The sequence below is a fragment of the Lynx canadensis genome, chromosome B4, assembly GCF_007474595.2.
Source record: "Lynx canadensis isolate LIC74 chromosome B4, mLynCan4.pri.v2, whole genome shotgun sequence".
Classification (NCBI taxonomy): domain Eukaryota; kingdom Metazoa; phylum Chordata; class Mammalia; order Carnivora; family Felidae; genus Lynx; species Lynx canadensis.
This window is the reverse complement of record NC_044309.1, coordinates 59,605,418-59,619,483: the sequence shown is the minus strand read 5'-3', so window position 1 is coordinate 59,619,483 and position 14,066 is coordinate 59,605,418. Positions and strand designations below refer to the sequence as shown.

Below are 14,066 nucleotides of genomic sequence, written 5' to 3'. Positions count from 1 at the left end.
ACGCTAAACAACATGCTACTACAAATGACTGGGTCAACCAAGAAATCAGAGAGGAAATAAGAAAATACATGGAGACAAACGAAAATGAAAACACAATGGTTCAAAATATTTGGGATGCAGCAAAAGCAGTTTTAAGAGGGAAATTTATTGTGATACAGCTCTACCATAAGAAACAAGAAAAATCTCAAATAAACAACTTAACTTTACACCTTAAAGAGCTAGAAAAAGAACAAACTAGCAGAAGCCTATCTGCACTGCAAAGGAAACAATCCACAAAACTAAAAGGCAACCGACAGAATGGGAAAAGATATTTGCAAACGACATATCAGACAAAGGGCTAGTATCCAAAATCTATAAAGAACTCACCAAACTCCACACCTGAAAAACAAATAATCCAGTGAAGAAATGGGCAGAAGACATGAATAGACACGTCTCTAAAAAAGACATCCAGATGGCCAACAGGCACATGAAAAGATGCTCAACGTCACTCCTCACCAGGGAAATACATATCAAAACCACACTCAGATATCACCTCACGCCTGTCAGAGTGGCCAAAATGAACAAATCAGGAGACTATAGATGCTGGAAAGGATGTGGAAAAACGGGAACCCTCTTGCACTGTTGGTGGGAATGCAAACTGGTGCAGCCACTCTGGAAAACAGTGTGGAGGTTCCTCAAAAAATTAAAAATAGATCTACCCTATGACCCAGCAATAGCACTGCTAGGAATTTACCCAAAGGATACAGGAGTGCCGATGCATAGGGGCACTTGTACCCCAATGTTTATAGCAGCACTTTCAACAATAGCCAAATTATGGAAAGAGCCTAAATGTCCATCAACTGATGAATGGATAGAGAAGTTGTGGTTTATATACACAATGGAATACTACTTGGCAATGAGAAAGAATGAAATATGGCCTTTGGTAGCAACATGGATAGAACTGGAGGGTGTTATGCTAAGTGAAATAAGTCATACAGAGAAAGACAGATACCATATGTTTTCACTCTTATGTGGATCCTGAGAAACTTAATAGAAGACCATGGGGGAGGGGAAGGGGGAAAAAAGTTACAGAGAGGGAAGGAGGCAAACCATAACAGACTCTTAAAAACTGAGAATAAACTGAGGGTTGATGGGGGGGGGGTGGGAGGGAGGGGAAAGTGGGTGATGGGCATTGAGGAGGGCACCTGTTGGGATGAGCACTGGGTGTTGTATGGAAACCAATTTGACAATAAATTTCATATAAAAAAAAACTAGCAGAAACCTTAAGCTAGCAGAAGGGAGAAAATAATAAAGATTAGAGCAGAAATAAGTGAAATAAAAGTTAAAAAAAAATAAAGAAGATCAAGGAAACCAGAAACTGGTTCTTTGAAAAGATCAATAAAACTGATAAATCTCTGGCCAGACTCATCAAGAGAAAAAAGAAGACTCAAAAAAAAAAAAATCAGAAATGAAGGAGGAGAAACAACCAACACCATAGAAATACAAAAGATTCTAAGAGAAAATTATGAAAAATCATATGCCAACAAATTGGACAACCTAGAAGAAATGGATAAATTCTTAGAAACGTAAAATCACCCAAAAGTGAACCAGGAAGAAATAGAAAATCTGAACAGACCAATTATTAGTAATGAAATTGAATCAGTAATCAAAAAACTCCCAACAAAGTTCAGAACCAGAAGGCTCCACAGGTGAATTCTACCAAACATTTAAACAGTTAATACCTATTCTTCTTAAACTATTAAAAAAAAAAATGGAAGATGAAGGAAAACTTTGAGATTTATTCTAGGATGCCAGCATTACCCTGATACCAAAACCAAAGACCCCACAAAAAAAGAAAACTACAGGTCAATATTTCTGTTGAACAGAGATGCAAAAACCCTCAATAAACTATTAGCAGACCTCATTCAATAATATACTTAAAAAAAAAATCATTCAGGGGCGCCTGGGTGGCGCAGTCGGTTAAGCGTCCGACTTCAGCCAGGTCACGATCTCGCGGTCCGTGAGTTCGAGCCCCGCGTCAGGCTCTGGGCTGATGGCTCAGAGCCTGGAGCCTGTTTCCGATTCTGTGTCTCCCTCTCTCTCTGCCCCTCCCCCATTCATGCTCTGTCTCTCTCTGTCCCAAAAATAAATAAACGTTGAAAAAAAAAATACTTTAAAAAAAAAAAATCATTCAACAGGATCAAGTAGAATTTATTCAAAGGATGCAAGGGTGGTTCAATATTTGCAAGTCAATCAATATGATACTTCACATTAAATAAGAAAAATGATAAAAACGATATGATCATCTCAACGGATGCAGAAAAAGCATTTGACAAAATACATCAATTCATGATAAAAAGTGTCAACGAAGTAATTTTAGAGAAAACATGCTTCAACATAATAAAGGTCATATATGAGAAACCCATAGCTAACATTAAATGATGAAAAACAGAGCTTTTCTTTAAGATCCGGAACAAGACCAGGATATCCACTGTCACCATTTTTATTCAACACGGTACTAAAAGCTCCAGATGAAACAATCAGATAAGAAAAAGAAATAGGGTGCCTGGGTGGCTCAGTTGATTGAGTGTCTGGCTTCGGCTCAGGTCATGATCTTGCAGTTTGTGGGTTCAAGCCCCACATCGGGCTCTGTGCTGACATCTCAGACCCTGGAGTCTGCTTCAGATTCTGTGTCTCCCTCTTCCTGCCCCTCCCCTGCTCACACTCTCTCTCTCAAAAATAAATAAACATTTAAAAAAGTTAAAAAAAAAAAAAAAGAAGAAATAAAAGGCATCCGAATTGGTAAGGAAAAAGTAAAACTGTCACTATGCACAGATGACATGATACTATATACAGAAAACCCTAATGACTCCACCAAAAAACTATTAGAATAAATGAATTCAGTAAAGTTGCAGGATACAAAATTAATACATAGAAATCTGTTACATTACTATACACTGATGAGGAGCAGAAAGAGAAATCAAGAAAACAATCCCATTTATAATTACAGTAGCAATAGTAAAATACCTAGGAATGAAATTAACCAAGGAGGTGAAAGATCTGTACTCTGAAAATTATAAAATATTGATGAAAGAAATTAAAGATGACACAAACAAATGAAAAGATATTCCATGCTCATGGATTGGAAAAATTAATATTGTTAAAATGTCCATACTACCCAAAGCAATCTACAGATTCAAAGCAATCCCTAACAAAATGCTAACAGCATTTGTCACAGAACTAAAATAAACCTAAAATTTATATAGAAGTGCAAAAGACACTGAATAGCTAAGGCAATCTTGAAAAAGAACAAAGCAGGAGGTATCACAATCCCAGATTTCAAGATAGAATACAAAGTTCTAGTAATCAAAACAGTATGGTACTGGCACAAAACAAGACACAGAACAACAGAACAAAATAGCCCAGAAACAAGTCCATTATTTACATACCAATTAATTTATGGCAAAGGAGGTAAAAATATACAATGGGGGAAAAGAAAGTCTCTTCAATAAACGGTACTGGGAAAACTGGACAGCTATATGCAAAAGAATGAAATTGGACCATTTTCTTAACACCGTGCACAAAAATAAACTCAAAATGGATTAATAACTTAAACGTGAGACCCAAAACCATAAAACTCCTACAAGAAAACACAGGTAGCAATCTCTTTCACATCAGCCATAGCCACGTTCTTCTAGATGGGTCTCCTCACGCAAGATAAACAAAAGGAAAATTAAGCTACTGGGGTTAACACCAAACTAAAAAGCTTTTGCTTACTGGATGAAACCATCAACGAAACAAAAAGGCAACCTAACTGAATGAGAGAAGATATTTGTAATGACATATCTGATAGGGGGTTAATATATCCAAAATATAAAGAACTTACACAACACCAAAAAACCCACAAATACACCAATTTAAAAATGGCAAAGAACCTCAATGAACATTTTGCCAAAGACGACATAAAGATGGCCAACAGACCCATGAAAAAGTGCTCAACACCACTATCATCAAGGCAATGCAAATCAAAACCACAGTAAGTAATCACTTCACAATGGCTAGGAAAAAAAAAAAAGACACAAAATAAGAAGTGTTGGGAAGGATGTGGAGAAAAAGTACATGCGTTGTTGGTGAGAATGTAAATTAGTGCAGCCACTGTAGAAAACAGTATACAAGTTCCTCAAAAAATTAAAAACAGATCTATTATATGATCCATTAATCCTCCTATTGGGTATTTACCCAAAGAAAACAAAAATATTAATTTGAAAATGTATGTGCAGCCCTATGTTTCTAGCAGCACGTTTCTAATAACCAGGAGATGGAAGCAACCTAAGTGTCCATCAACAGAAGAATGGATAAAGATGTGGTATATACATAAAATGGAGTATTACTCAGCCATAAGAATGAGATCTTGCCATGTGTGACAACATGAATGGACATACAGAATATTATGCTGAGTGAAGTAAGTCACATAGAGAATGACAAATATTGTATGATTTCACTTACATGTGGAATCTAAAAAAACAAAAGAAAAACTAACAAAACAAATTAAAAAAAACCAGACTCTTAAATACAGAGAACTGGTGGTTGCCAGAGGGAAGATGGGTTGGGGGATGGGTAAAATAGATAAAGAGGATTAAGAGGGACAAGCTTCCACTTATAAGTTACAGAGACAAAAAGTACAGCATAGGGAATATATTCAATATTGTAATAATATATGGTGACAGATGGGGACTATACTTTTCATGGTAAGCACTGAGTAATGTACGGAATTGTCAAATCAGTATGCTGTACACCAGAAACTAATATAACGTTGCAAATTAATTATAATTCAATAAAAAAAAATAAAGAAAAAGGGAAAAGAAAAAGCAGAAGATAGAAATTAAAAAAACAAAATCAGAACCCAACTGTAAATAGTCTATAGAAACTTACTTCCAATATGATATAGGTAAGTTAAAAGTAAAAGTACAGAAAAAGGTATACTATTCAAACACTAATCAAAATAAAGTCAGAGTGTTAATAAGCACAGGAAAAGATGCTCAACATGATTAGCTATCAGGCAAATGCAAATCAAAACTACAATGAGATGTTTCACACCCACTAGGATGGTTGTAATAAACAAGACAAATAATAAGATTTTGCTAGCATATAGAGAATTTCTTTCTCAGTAATCGATAGAATTTGTACACAGAAAATCAGCAAGCATACAGAAGACATGAACAAACACCATCAATGGGGTGGACTGAATTAATATTTATAAAATAAGTATCAACAGAATACATATTATTTTTAAGTGTGCACAGGATCTTCACTAGGATAGATCTTATCCTAGATAACAAAACAAACCTTAACAAATGAAAAAGAACTGCAATCATATAAATTATGTTCCATGGCCATAATGAAATGAAACTAAAATAAATAACAAAGAGATAAGAAAATCCAAAATTAACACACAAGTAACTCAGGGGGAAAAAAAAAACCTTTGGAAATCAGAAACTTTCATCTAAATAAACATGAAAATACAAGGTATCAAAAAATTTTTCATGTATGTATAACAGTATTTTGAAGGAAATTTGTAGCATTAAATTCTTTTATTAGAAAATTGAAAATATCTCAGGGGCGCCTGGGTGGCCCAGTCAGTTTAGTGTCTGACTTCGGCTCAGGTCATGATCCCAGAGTCCGTGAGTTTGAGCCCCATGTCAGGCTCTGTGCTGACAGCTCAGAGCCTGGAACCTGCTTTGGATTCTGGGTCTCCCTCTCTCTTCTCCCCTCCTTCTCTCATGCTCTGTCTTGCTCTCTCTCAAAATTCAACATTAAAAAAACAAAAAACAATTTAAAAATATCTCAAATCAACTACCTAAGCCTCAAACTATGAAACCAGGAAAAGAGCAAAATCAACTCTAAAGTAAATAGAAAGAAGGAAATAATAAAAGAGCAGAAATCAATGAAATTGAAAACAGGAAAGCAATAGAGAAAAACCAATGAAACCAAAACCTAGTTCTTTGAAAAAGCAAATGAAGTGGATAAACCTCCACCAAAACTGATGAAGGGACAAATAAAAATAAAAGAGAAGATATAAATTACTGATGTCAGGAATGAAAAAAAGGGTATCAGGTCAGATTCCTAACTCATTAAAAGCACAGGTGAATACAATAATAAATTCTGCACACATGAATTGGATAATTTAGACAAAATGGATTAATTCCCTAAAACCACAAACTACATAGTCACACAAGAGGAAACAGGTAACTATTAATAGTCCTGTAACTATTCCATAATAGTCCTATAACTATTAAAGAAATTAAATTTGTAGTTAAAAATATTCTACAAAAAATCACTATTTGGATGGTTTTAATTTTTTTTTTTTTTCTCAACGTTTTTATTTATTTTTGGGACAGAGAGAGACAGAGCATGAACGGGGGAGGGGCAGAGAGAGAGGGAGACACAGAATCGGAAACCGGCTCCAGGCTCCGAGCCATCAGCCCAGAGCCCGACGCGGGGCTCGAACTCACAGACCGCGAGATCGTGACCTGGCTGAAGTCGGATGCTTAACCGACTGCGCCACCCAGGCGCCCCACTATTTGGATGGTTTTAATGGCAAATTCTACCAAACATATAAAGAAATAATACCAATGTTATGCGACCTCTTTGAGAAAATGTAAGAAAATAGTTCCAAACTCATAAAATGATGCCAGCATTACTTTGAAACCAACACCAGACTCACTTCAGAGAGAGACAGAGAACCACAAACCAATGTCCCTCATAAACATAAATGTAAAAATTCTCAAGAAAATACTGGCAGATCAAATCAGCAACATATAGAAAGAATAATACACCATAAGCAAGTAAGGTTTATCCCTGAAATCAAGTTTGTTTCTACATTTCAATATTAACCAATGTAATCCACCATTAATAAAAACAAGGGGCGCCTGGGTGGCTCAGTCGGTTAAGCGGCCGACTTCGGCTCAGGTCATGATCTCGCGGTACGTGAGTTCGAGCCCCGCATCGGGCTCTGTGCTGACAGCTCAGAGCCCGGAGCCTGTTTCAGATTCTGTGTCTCCCTCTCTCTGACCCTCCCCCGTTCATGCTCTGTCTCTCTCTGTCTCAAAAAAATAAACGTTAAAAAAAAATTAAAAAAAAAACCAAAAAAACCACTTCTTCATACTAATTGGTGCATTTGAAAAAAAACAAAAAAACAAAACAACAAATTCTCTGCAATAAAAACTCTCTGCAAATAGAAATAGAAGGGGATTGCTTCAAATTGACAAAGGCGTTTTCTTTCTTTCTTTTTTTTTTTAATTTTTTTTTAATTTTTGAGATAGAGACAAAGAGAGACAGAACACCAGCAGTGAAGGGGCAGAGAGAGAGGGAGACACAGAATCTGAAACAAGCTCCAGGCTCTGAGCTATCAGCACAGAGCCTGAAATGGGGCTCAAACTCAGGAACTGTGAGATCATGACCTGAGCCGAAGCTGACACTTAACCAACTGAGTCACCAAGGCACCCGCCCCCTTTATTTGAATTTTTTATTGTTTATTTAAGGGGCATTTTCAATATAGCCAATATCATACTTAAGTGAAAGACTGAATGTTTTCTGTAAAGTCAGGAACAAGGATGTCCCCAAACACCACTCCTATTCAATATCATACTGGTGTCATTAAGAAATAAAAGACATATAGATTGGAAAAAAATAAAACTGTTATTAGCAGCCAACATGTAGTCTATGTAAAAAAAAACCCAAAGAATCCAAAAAAGAACTCCTGTATCTAACATGTGACTTTAGCAATGTCACAAGATACAAGATCAATGTGCCAAAAAAAAAAAAAAAAAAAAAAAAAAAAAAAAAAAAAAAAAGAAAATCCATGGTTTGTCTATTTGTTAGCACCGAACAAGTAGAAACCAAAATTTAAAAAATACATTTATAATAGTTCAAAAAATGAAAGTTTGGGGTATAAATCTAAAAAAACATACAGAGTAAGTACACTGATAACCACAAAACGCTAATGAAAGAAACCAAAAAGGGCCTAAATAAGTGGAGACACACTGTGTTCATAAACTGGAAACTCAACATACTAGGATGTCAATTTTCCCCAACTGATCTGTAGATTTAATGCAATCTCCAATCAAAATCACAGTAGGCCTTTTGGTAGAAATTGACAAGCTAATTCTAAGATTTCTATGAAAATGCAAAGAAACTAGAATAGCCAAAAGAATTCTGAAAACAAAGTTGGAGAAATCATACCACCAAATTTTAGGACTTACTATAAAGTTACAGCAATCAAGACAGCATGGTATTGGCAGAGACAGAACAGAGGTCGGAAATAAGCCCACAGAAACATGGTCAACTGATTTTAGAAAAAGGTACACAGATACTTCAAAGGGACAGTCTTGTCAACAAATGGTGTTAGAAGACTGGACAGCCATATGCCAAAAAATTAATCCCAACATAATTCTTACACTTTACCCAAAAATCAACTCAAAGTGGACCACAGATGTAAATGTAAAATGAAAAGCAGAGAAAAATCACTGTGACCTGGGTTAGGCAAAGATTTTTCACACATGATACCAAATGATTGATTCATAAAAGAAAAATTTAATAAACTAGACTTCATCAAAACTAGAAACGTTTGCTCCGGGAAACGCACTGTTAAGACAGTCTGAAAAGACAAGCTACAGAATGTGAGGCAAAATTTGCAAATCACATACCTGACAAAGGACTTTATCCAGAATACTTTAAAAAGTCTCAAAACTAACAGTAAGAATATGATCCATTTTTTAAAAAGTTTATTTATTTTGAGAGAGAGGGAGAGAAACAGACTGCGGGAACAGGTAGGTGAGGGGCAGAGAGAGAAGTGCAGAGCCTGACATGGGACTCGATTCCATGAACCATCAGATCATGACCTGAGCTGAAATCAAGAGTCGGACGCTTAACTGACTGAGCAACTCAGGCGCCCTGAAAATGATCCAATTTTTAAAATGAGCAAAAGACTTTAACACTTAATCAAAAGATATATAAATGGCAAATAAGCACATGAAAATATATTCAAAGTCATTAGCCGTTAGAGAAATGCAATTAAGACTACAATGAGATCCACTACACCCCAAATAAAATGGCTAAAATAAGTACTGACATTCCAAGTGCTGACAAGGATGTGGTGTGACTGGAACTATCCTATAATGCTGGTGAAAATGCAAAATGATATGGCTAGTTCAGAAAATGGTTTGGCAGTTTTTTTACCCAGTTAACCATATAGCTGCCACATGACCTAACAGTACTACTTCTGGGTATTTAGTGTAGAGGAATGAGTGGAAAAACTGTACTGTAGTACAGCAGTCATATGAAATGAGGTACTGATACAATACAGATGAATCTCAAAGGCGTTATGCTGACTGAAAGAAGATAGTCTCAACAGGTTATATAATGTTTCCAATTATCTGGCACTGCCTAAAGGACAAAGCTATCGTGCATTCCCTGTCCCCAAGGTTTTGTCTTTGTCATGAATTCTTCTGGTAGCTATATGCATGTGTGGCAGAAGGAAGGTATCTATTTATATTTCCTTTTTCTTATGGGGACAACTAGTTGTCCCAGTCTCATTTATTGTATCGTACATTCTTCCGCCACTGAATTTTTTTCTATTGAAATATATTTGACATATAACGTTATGTAAGTTTAAGGTGTACAACATGTTGACTTGATACATTTATATACTGTAATATGATTGCCATTATAATGATAATTAGCATCTCTATGTCACATAATCACTTCTTTCTTGTGGAAAGAAGTACCCCCACTCATTTTAATGCCACACATATTGTATGTTTTCTCAATAAATGTATGGGTATGTTTCTGAGCTCTCTATTCTACCTCTGGGACTTTTTCTTTATCTCCACAACAATACCACACTGCCTATACTGTTAACAGTTGTAAAATACACCCTTACTATCTGATATAGCAAGTTACCCTTTTCTTCTTCAAAACTGTTTACCTATTCTTAGCCTTCTCTTCAACCTAATTCAACCTTCTCTCCAACTAAATGGACATCCAGAGCACTCTAGATCAAACTGCTAGCTATTAATTTTAACTAATTCAAACCGTTGGTAGATGTCTGAACTCAAAGAATCCTACCTTATCTTCTTTTGGTCAACAGGACAAATGTTATTCCCATTTCATCAATGAGGAAACGCAAGGAGCCAAGCTAGTACCAGAAATAGAATTTCTGATCCTGAGTTTAGTGCTCTACACAGGAGCCAACGTGGATCCTCAGGACTCTGTTTACTTTTAGCCATGTAAAAACCACCTGTCTCCCTGGGTGGAAAAACAATGTAAATTCCCTGACCATGCTTCACCAATGGGACTTCCAAGATATTACAAAAACTGAGTATCAAGCCAGCAATAGAAAATAAATGAGGCTGTAAGTGAAGAAAAGACCAAAAAAAAAAAAAAAAACCAACCCAAAAACCAAAAACCAAAAACCCACAAAATTTCAACTATTTTCCCTTATGATTAATAAAAGCCTAGCATCCATTTTAATTGGGCATCACAGTTAATTATAAAATCAATTAATGTTTACTGACAGGTTTTTCAAAATTAAAATTAACATCCACTTTAAAAAATCTCTAGGTTGCATAATGAAATCCTGTCAAAATCAGTTATAGTTAAAATATGTTTTATAACTACAAAAATATACCTATTCAGAGAAAGGAATTATAAACATCAGATAATTGAAAGCATAATTTTATTAACACTTTAGAAAAATAGTGACACAGAGTTTCTAAGAATCTGCATGTTCATTTCCTGTATGTGAAACAACAGAAGTTTAAAATAGTTTATAACATGCATTTACTTTGCCAACTTTTTTGAAAATCATTGTGCTTTCTCCCCCTCTTTTGGCTGGTAAGTGGAGTGGGAAGAAGATTGTTTTTCCAAACTCTCTAACAAGTTTTAAATATTTAAAAATAGACTCCAGTAAAAAAAGAGTATTTTCAATTTATCTGCCTATCTTTATAGTGCTTGTCATAACTGGTCACAGTGCACTTACATTATTTTCCATAGGTAGGCCCAATTTATAGGTGGAATTTTTCTAAAGTGGGTTTTTCCCTGCCTGCATTAGCCACATTCTCGCCCACTTTGCCACCCAAAGATGTTGGCAGACTCCTGGCAGAGGTTTCGGAACATTCTGCTGCTGATAAAAGAGAAACCACCACCCACTCAAAATACCAACTGCCAGCTGTTCAGTTTTACATTTTGGTTAAGAAAAATTTAAAGAAATTCAAGTCACTCTTCTTTCTCTTTCATCCACAAATCCACTATCCCATAGCTGGACCTACACAGAAATATCGTGACTACTGACACACCATAAATTTCTTTAAATATGCTTTTTTTAATGTTTGTTTATTTTTGAGAGACAAAGAGACAGAGACAGAGATAGAGAGAGACCGTATGCACATGCAAGTGGGGCAGGGGCAAAGAGAGAGGGGGCAGAGGATCCGAAGTGGGCTCTGTGCTGACAACAGTGAACGTACATGGGGCTCGAACTCATGAACCGTGAGATCATGACCTGAGCTGAAGTGGGACACTCAACTGACTAAGCCACCCAGGTGCCTCTGTCCTTAAATATTAACAACCTAGTTTAAATTTTATTGGATTGTTCAGGCATACTAACTGTATTAATTAGTACATAATGTTAACAGATACATATGGAACCAGAAAAATAAAAAAGCATAGTTATGGCTTCCTTACAAACTTTTAATCTAAAGAAATCAAGAAAGAGTGCATGTAAATTACATATAAAAATAAGCATCTTTTATTGACAATATATTTCTGCATTTGAAAGCGTAGAAAATTTTTTACGGTCTTTGAAAATGATGGCATGAACACGTTTGAAGCTTTATGAAGAAGATAAATTTGTTTTTAATGTTTATTTAATTTGAGAGAGAGAGCGCAAGCAGGGGGGGAGCCAGAGAGAGAGGGAAACAGAGAATCCCAAGCAGGTTCTGTGATAGCAGTGCAGAACCTGACACAGGGCTGGAACTCACGACCACGAGATCTCATGATCACAAGATCATGACCTGAGTCGAAATCAAGAGTCTGACGCTTAACCAACTGAGCAACCCAGGCACCCCTGAAGAAGATAAAATTTTAAAATTGGAAGAACAGGATTTAAAAGGACATAGGAGAATTTTTTTTTTACCTTAGAATTGTAGCTAAATATAAGTTGCATATACGTGGAGGTTCAAACAGGTATGACAAGTCAAGGAACTAACCTAATCTAAACTGTTTATAACCTATGGGCCAAGGAGTCATTGGAAGTTACATGGATGTACACGCACCCAGTACAATCTGTAGTCTAAAATAATTTGCTCACCCACTTATTTCTCTATTTTTCAAATGTAGACAGATACTAGTAAAATAAAATAGCAAATCACTTAAAAGGTTAGTTTTTTTTTTCCCATTATGCATAATCTCAACCAACAAATACTAAAAGTACAATTACTTCTGTGTTAGGAGTACAGTTTCTCATGTTCAAAACGGATCAGGGGCCTTTAACATACAAGGTTCCTTCTGGCTATTTAAGGGCACTAAGGACTTCTATCATTAATCTTTAGAACTTGTATTTACAAGTATACATATTTACAAATGTGTACACACATGATGCCTGCTATGTACATCCAAATAATGCCTGCTATACCCCCAGGCATTGGACCAGCTTTTGTTACAAAGATGAATAAGACAGGATTCCAGACTCAAGCTCAAATTGATACAGATACATGAACAAATAATACAACCTAATAAATACTGCAGAGCTGTTTCAAGTGCCCTGGGAGCACAATGGCATTATTAATGTCACCTGGGGGAGTATGAGAAAACAAGGATCTATGAATTCGGTCTTGACAGGTGGGGCATGGGGTGGAGAAGAAGAGTTAGCATTCTAAACAGATGGTACAGCACACACAAAGGCACAGAGTTGTGAAAGTGCATGACATGCTTGGGGAAAAACAGTTTTCTTGTATGAGTGGATATCGAGGTATTTGGAGAAGAGGAGAGGAAAAAGATAAAATGAATTGGGATAGACAGTAAAAGGCCCTAAATGATATGCCTCACAATTAAGACTTAATTCCATCAGCAATATGGTTACTGACAAAGTTTAAGGACTGACATAAACGGATTTCAGAATAACTGTATGGAAGGATGAAGGTGGAGAAACTACTGGGGGAGGGTGGGTAACTGCAATAATTCTGGTGGAAGAAATAATACAGTTCAGTGCAAGTGGAAATGCAGAATCAGGGACAAAGGTTTCTAGTTTGGACAGAGGGATGGATACTGGTACCATTATGAGAGATGGGATACATTGGAAAGGAAGAAAACCAGGAAAAGAGTAGTATTCCTGAGAGGGCAGTTTTTCAAGAGACAAGAAATGGTTATAGGCATGATATATCCTGCAAAGCGGTAAACTCAAAACCGAAAGGGTCCCTCTTCCCTCCTCTCAATGGTCGGCACCCAGGTGGGTTTAGGCAGGAAGAAAAAAGAAACGGAAGATGCGTCCACACAGGGTTAGGGCCAAAGCTTCAAGAAACTTTGCGCACCTCAGACCCAGAAAGAGGAGCTCACAACTGAGGCCGGTAAAGGAAGGAGCGGGTAACCAGCGCAGGGAAGCGGCTAGGGACAGGGGGCAAGCAGTTCAAGAGGTGGAAAGCACCAGAGCGGCCCAGGGGAAGGAAACTTCCGACTCCCTTTGCCCGCTCATGTCCCTGGATTTATTCCACTTACTCTGGTCTCAATCCCTCGCAGCCGTCAACAGTGGCGTTAGGACTCAAAGCCTCTGCTAACAGGGACCTACGCACCCAAGGGAAGAGACTCCGCTCGTCTGTTCACCTTCTTCAGCGAGCAGGCTCAGGACCCAGCAGAGACCATCAGTGGAGATGCGGCTGGAAGGGTCAGCGGAGCTCAGCCCCATCACTGGCCGGAGGTAAACCTCCGCGGACCGCCTCGGACCTGCACGCTCAGAGGACCCAAACCTCGCGAGATTTCCTTCCTCACGTTACGGTGGGGGCAAAGCCAGAGATTTATTTGCGGGTCTTTGCAGACAT

The 14,066-nt window shown here is 37.1% G+C and overlaps 1 protein-coding gene across 4 annotated transcripts in view; it reads right to left on the bottom strand.

Annotated features, from left to right (window-relative positions):
• The window catches only part of FGFR1OP2 (FGFR1 oncogene partner 2), a 34,384-nt gene extending 20,347 nt beyond the window's left edge, over positions 1–14,037 (bottom strand). The window contains exon 1 of one of the 4 annotated variants that reach the window (XM_030322020.1): positions 13,747–14,037. The gene's annotated coding sequence lies outside the window, so the exon portion shown is untranslated. The remainder of the gene's footprint in view (positions 1–13,746) is intronic. The other 3 variants (XM_030322021.1, XM_030322019.1, XM_030322018.1) reach the window with 3 other exon arrangements.
• Between the last annotated feature and the right edge of the window lie 29 nt (positions 14,038–14,066).